Below are 5,886 nucleotides of genomic sequence, written 5' to 3'. Positions count from 1 at the left end.
GGCAAGTATTTAATTTAGTAACTTTTTCTCCTTTAAGTGATCATGCAGACACTATAAATATAACCTAAGTGGATGTTTCTTGACATATGTATACTTGTGTTCAGCATTTACCTATGTAATAGCATGTCATAGTGAGAATCTATCTAGCTTGTAGACTATAGGAATAATTGTATATATGATTTAATTGTTATATATAAATATATGTGGACCTGTGCACATACAAATATATGTGGACACTAATATACACATATATATAGAAATGCAAGTAACGTGTATTTGATGTATATTAATACATTCTCAGACATCAGGTTAACATGACAGACAGGGCACACTCTTACCTCAAATTCTTAAAAAAGGATGTGAGTCTGTATTTGAAGAAAATGAATCTATAATAGTAATAATACTGGGTAAAATAAGAGTGCTATCAAGAGAAAATATTTAAATTTTTGTCGTTGTTTAATACAAAACAAAAAAATAAAAATTGCTTTGTCTGAGAAAAACCACATCCAAAGGTTCATATAATCAAAGAAATGCTGAAAAGCTTGATGAGGAATAGTTCTAGGATGAGGAATATAGGAGGTGGCAATCTCAGAATAAGTGGGTCTGGGGCAGTATAAGGATGATTAACTGGGGAAATACATTTTATCACAACATCTCCTATCTCTACCACATAGAACAGATAGCAACAGAGGCATTTATCCAGAATGTAAGGAATTGAAAAGGAGTCTTGATCATTCAGTGAGAACAGAGCCACCCACAGATAACTTCAAGTACCCAGAAGGAAGAAAGAGCACACACCCAAAATAAATATAGCATGTACTGACAATCTTTTGTTAGGTTTCTTGAATAATTGTTTTTATAGAACAAGTAAACATAAATTTTAAACAGAAAGGTGAGTTGATAAATAGACATTTGCTAAATATTAGCCAAAAACAAAAATCACAAAATTACAGTAAACTACTCCAACACCTGACAGTATCAAGAGCAAACAGAAGATATATTTAAATTAAATATAACTTATGAAGATTTAAGAGTCTAGTATGCTCATTATCATAAAATATTAAGGTCTGGAATTCTGCCTCTGGTTAAGATGTAGGCCACAGCCCCAAGTCTGTCCTGAGATGATAATTAGATAAAACAATAACTTTAAAACATCATTACATACACATTTATATATATATTTGAACACTTCAGATATCTGGGGAATCAAAAGACTCTAAAAAAACTAAATTTCATAGAGTGAAGTGTTCTTTTAGCTGAGCAGAAATCAACTTTCCTCCTTGAGGCATGTGTTGAATATAAAAACAGGCAAGAAAAGCATTAAGCTTGTCATAGACAAAGGGACTCTTCGTGGAGGAGGAAAAACCAGTTGAGACTTTAAAAACCATGTAAGCTGTTGGGATTGGGATTTTTGATAAGTTCTAAGCATTCAGCTGCCAAATGACTCCAAAGGATTTTCACTAAGTATGGTTAATGCAAGAAATGGGTATCTTGGAGGAAAAGGTAGAGATGGGGAGCCTGAGTGGTTCAGTTGGTTAAACGACTGCCTTCGGCTCAGGTCATGATCCCGGAGTCCCAGGATCCAGCCCCGCATCAGGCTCCCTGCTCAGCAGGCAGTCTGCTTCTCCCTGTGACCTTCCCTCCTCTCGTGCTCTCTCTCTCTCACTCTTCTCTCTCAAATAAGTAAAATCTTAAAGAAAAAAAAAAAAAGGAAAAGGTAGAGATAGGAGGCCCACATTCCTTCAACGCATAAGGAAAAACCTTCTAGCATAGAGGACAAGCCTGCGATTGATATAGGATAGGTCTTCTATCCCTGAATGCAACCTAGCCCTAGCTCAGATAATTTAATCAAAATGATCATCCTCTCACCTCACTGATTCTGATAAGCAGCATTATTACTATGTCACAATGACCAGTATACTGCAGAAGAACAGAAGAAGAAATAGAGCAGCCAATACAAGCAAAGTGACATACATATTTAAAAAGTAGGAAGAAAATAAGGGCATGCTACATTTAACAGAACAATGGAAAGAATAACAGCTGGTTATTTATATAAAACCATGAAGGCCAGAAGACAATGAAATGCACATGGACTAGAATTACCCCTACACTTTAAAATGACAATAGATAAATAGATAAATAAATAATAAATAAATAAAAAATAACTAGCTGAAAAAAACCTGCTGAGTTGAGGAAAGGGAGCTGAGATTCTGAGTGCACCAGAGCAGCGTTAATTTAGAAGACATATTAACAAAGAGGAGAAAGATGCACAGAGTGAGAAATTAAGAAATCTGCAGTTAGCCTTGAGTATTCAGCAAAGCACTGATCAGGGCATGCATGTTCTGGAGGAAAGTTCTGGAAGACAGCATCACATGAGAGGATCAGAGGCAGCAGTACCTAGTGTTCATAGAACCAGGCAATGATTCTTCAGCAGGCCACGGGAAGTCTCATGATTCCTAGCCATTAGGCGGAGCCCACAGAGAGATGTTGCTTCAGGAAAAAGTTAGAGCTGAACCAAACTCAGTTCTGGTCTCAAAAAAATCTTAAAATAAAGATGTAAAAAAATCAAACCATCTCTCTGCCAGGAGACTCCGTGGCCTTGTCACTTTCAGGCCCAGCAGCCTAATCAAAGACAGAGAGAGAGAAATTAGAAAGAAGGAGGAGCGGCACCTGGGTGGCTCAGTCGGTTAAGCATCTGTCTTCTGCTCAGATCATGATCCCAGGGCCTGGAATTGAGCCCCCCTCCCCCCCACCACTTTCAGGCTCCCCGCTCAGCAGGGAGTCTGTTTCTCCCTCTTCCACCCCCCACTAGTGGGTGCTCTCTCTCTCTCTCTCTCAAATAAATAAAGAATAAAATCTTTAAAAATGAATAAATAAAAAGAAGAAGGAGGGGGAGGAGGAAGAGTAGAAAAGAAAGGAAAAAAGAAATACTTTAAAAATATATATATATATATAATTAAGAAAATTAGAATAAATAGAATTGAATAAAACGGAAAGGAGAAAGAAAGTGAGAATCCTTACTGAACGCCAGTCAGGGAAGCGATCTGGCCAGGTCCACTGTGGGGTGGCTGGTGAGCCAGCAGCAGCTGTACCCGCTCTCCCTCAGGTTTGGGAGCTGCCCACACTGGGTGCGAGGGATGACTGCATGCCCTGTCCACCCAGGGCTTGCACAGCGGCACTGACAAATTTTTTGTTCCCCTCCCTGCCCTGGCTGCTGTAATCTTAAACTGCTAGGAGCCCGATGCCTGTAACTACAGAAGAGGGCATGTCCTGGGGCCCTTGTGAGCAACATTTGGTGGCCTCCTGAGGGACAGCTGAAAATTACAAACTCCCAGGAGGGTCATATTGGTTTTGAGAGCTTCTTTGTGGTGCTGCTCTTGTGCCGAGCTGTCCCTGAACTCTTTGTGGTCTTCTGTCTCTCTGAGCTACAGCTTCTCTTAGCTTCACTCTGTGCGAACTGTGGGCGCAGCCTGGGCCACAGCTCTAAGAAGAGCCCCTTTGACCTGTATGATCCCTACAGACATCCTCCTGGTGGGGCTTGGGGTGGCGGGGGCAGGGGAGATGAAAGCTGCAGCCCCCAGCTGCACCTGTATGGGAGTGACCTGCACTTGGAAGTCAGGGAGAACTTGCTGGATGAAAAGTTCAATCCTGCGGTGCCTATGCTGTCCATTCAGGTTTGTGTGACATGATCACCGTGCTCCCTGGGTTCTAACTCTGTCAACTTCCAGCAGCTTGCTGATGCTGGTGTGCCTTGTGTACCGAGAAATTTGACATGATTAAGGGAAAGCCTTTGTATCATGCATCCTCTGTCTTTGAGAAAATCTGGCACGTGAAATGTCTTCATCCAGAATGTGGACAAATCTCTAGGAAACAAGGCAGTTAACAATACTTTTTCTGCTTTTGGAAACACTCTGTCCTGCAAGGTGGTGTGTGATGAGAACGGCTCTAACGGTTATGCATTTATCCATTTGGAGCCCCAGGGGGCTCCTGACAAGGCCCTTGGAAGACAAACCGCACGCTCCTCAATGACTTTGCAATGTTTGTGAGCAGATTCAAATCTCCAAAGAGTGGGACGCTGAATTTGGAGCCTAAGCCAAGGAATTCACCAATGTTGATATCAAAAACTTTAAGGAAGAGGTGAATGATGAGAGTCTGAAAGAGTTATCAGCCAATCTGGCAAGACCCTAAGTGTCAAGGTGATGAGAAATCCCAATGGGAAATCCAAATGCTTTGACTTTGTGAGCTATGAAAAGCATGAGTATGCCAATAAAGGCCCGGAAGAGATAAATGAAAAATAAATAACTGGGGAAGTCATATTTATAGGCCCTTCACAGAGGGGGAAAAAAATGAATAATGGGTTGAGATAAAGTGGGAAATTTGAAGAGCAGAACTGAGAGAATTCACCGATATCAAGAGGTGAATTTCTACATAAAGAACTTGCATAATACCATTGATGATGAGAAGTTAAGGGAAGAGTTTTCTCCTTTCAGATTACTCACCTGTGCTAAGGTAATGCCGGAGGATGGGGAAAACGAAGGATTTGGCTTCCTGTGTTTCTCCCCTCCCCGAGAGGCAACCAAAGTAGGCACTGAGATGAATGGTGACTCTCAGCCACTGTATGTTGCCCAGGCTCACAGGAAGGAAGAGAGAAAGGCTCACCTGACCAACAGGTATGTGCAACAGATGGCCAATGCCATCTTAAGTCAGTTTCAGCCTGCAGCCGGGAGCTCCTGTGTGCCGACATCTCCGCGAGCTCAGGGAAGACTTTTACGTTATGCACCTTACCAGTTAGCACAGGTGAGACCTAGTCTATGTTGGCAGCAAGGTGAGAGACTTCAAGGTTTCCGAGGAATACCACGCGCTCTGGGCCAGTCCGGGCTTGTCCAGCTCCTCACCATCTGGCTCCAGCCGGTAATGTTTCCTCCTCTCATGGCCTCCCTGCCGCCCCTCGGAGAGTCGGTGTTCCCACAGCGGAAGCACAGAGCGTAGCGCCTCGTGCTGCTGTTGCCGCTGCTACCTGACAGATAGGCTCCCAGTGTCTGCAGCCCTCGCCCTGTCTGTGGTACAGCCTCTGCAGGCACCCCGCACTACTTCGCATGTGAAGGCACTAGAGCCCCTGACCACTTCCATGCCAGCCACAGCACCTCCCAGGAACAAAAGCAGATGCTGGGAGAAGAGTCGTTCTGTTCATCCAAACAATGCATTCAAGCTGTCTGGAAAGACTGTAAGGACTGGCAAGTCTGAGCTGCCACACATGCCAGAGTCCACTGAATCCCTCCACTCTAAGGTGGACCAAGCTGTGGCTGTTCTACCCTTCCTCATGCTAAGAAAGAAGCTGCCCAGAAGATAGCTTCTGTTGCTGTTGCTAGGTCTTAGACAAGGGGAAAAAAATCAGTTCAAGAGCCAGATAACCCCTTATGGAATTCAGCTATAGGTTTGAAGATGTCCTAGCTTAACCTATGAACTTCAACACCAAGAACCACAAATTACAAATTTAGTAGGTCATTTTCTATCAAAAGGTCAATTACGAAGTACCTAACATTTTTCAATTAAAGGAATATATTCTCTGGGCTCTGCTATTGTCCAGACAGTGTTAACTATTTTTTTTTCCTATTGTGGGCTTTGATTTTTCCCTCCAGAAATTTGTTTTATTTAATGTACCTAAGTCTTAAGTTTTTCAATAAAAATTTTTTTTCATAAAAAAGATCAAAACAATTCCAAGCAATTTAAACATATCCCAAATAAAACTAAAAGGCATTGATAGGAATAATAAAATATTCAGTACCATGAGAAAAAATTGACAATATCTAGAATGTTATCAATGATTATCAGAGAGGCAAAAAAGCAAAATATGTCCCATAATGAGGAGAAAAAGTTACCACTCAT

General features: G+C 42.0%; 1 pseudogene; it reads left to right on the top strand.

Moving 5' to 3' along the window:
- Positions 1 to 619: 619 nt before the first annotated feature.
- Positions 620 to 5,376, top strand: LOC116643221 (annotated as a pseudogene).
- The last annotated feature ends 510 nt before the right edge of the window (positions 5,377 to 5,886 follow it).

Source organism: Phoca vitulina, unplaced genomic scaffold (genome assembly GCF_004348235.1).
Source record: "Phoca vitulina isolate PV1807 unplaced genomic scaffold, GSC_HSeal_1.0 scaffold25, whole genome shotgun sequence".
Lineage (NCBI taxonomy): Eukaryota > Metazoa > Chordata > Mammalia > Carnivora > Phocidae > Phoca > Phoca vitulina.
The sequence above is the reverse complement of the archived record's forward strand: the minus strand, read 5'-3'. Positions and strand labels throughout refer to the sequence as shown.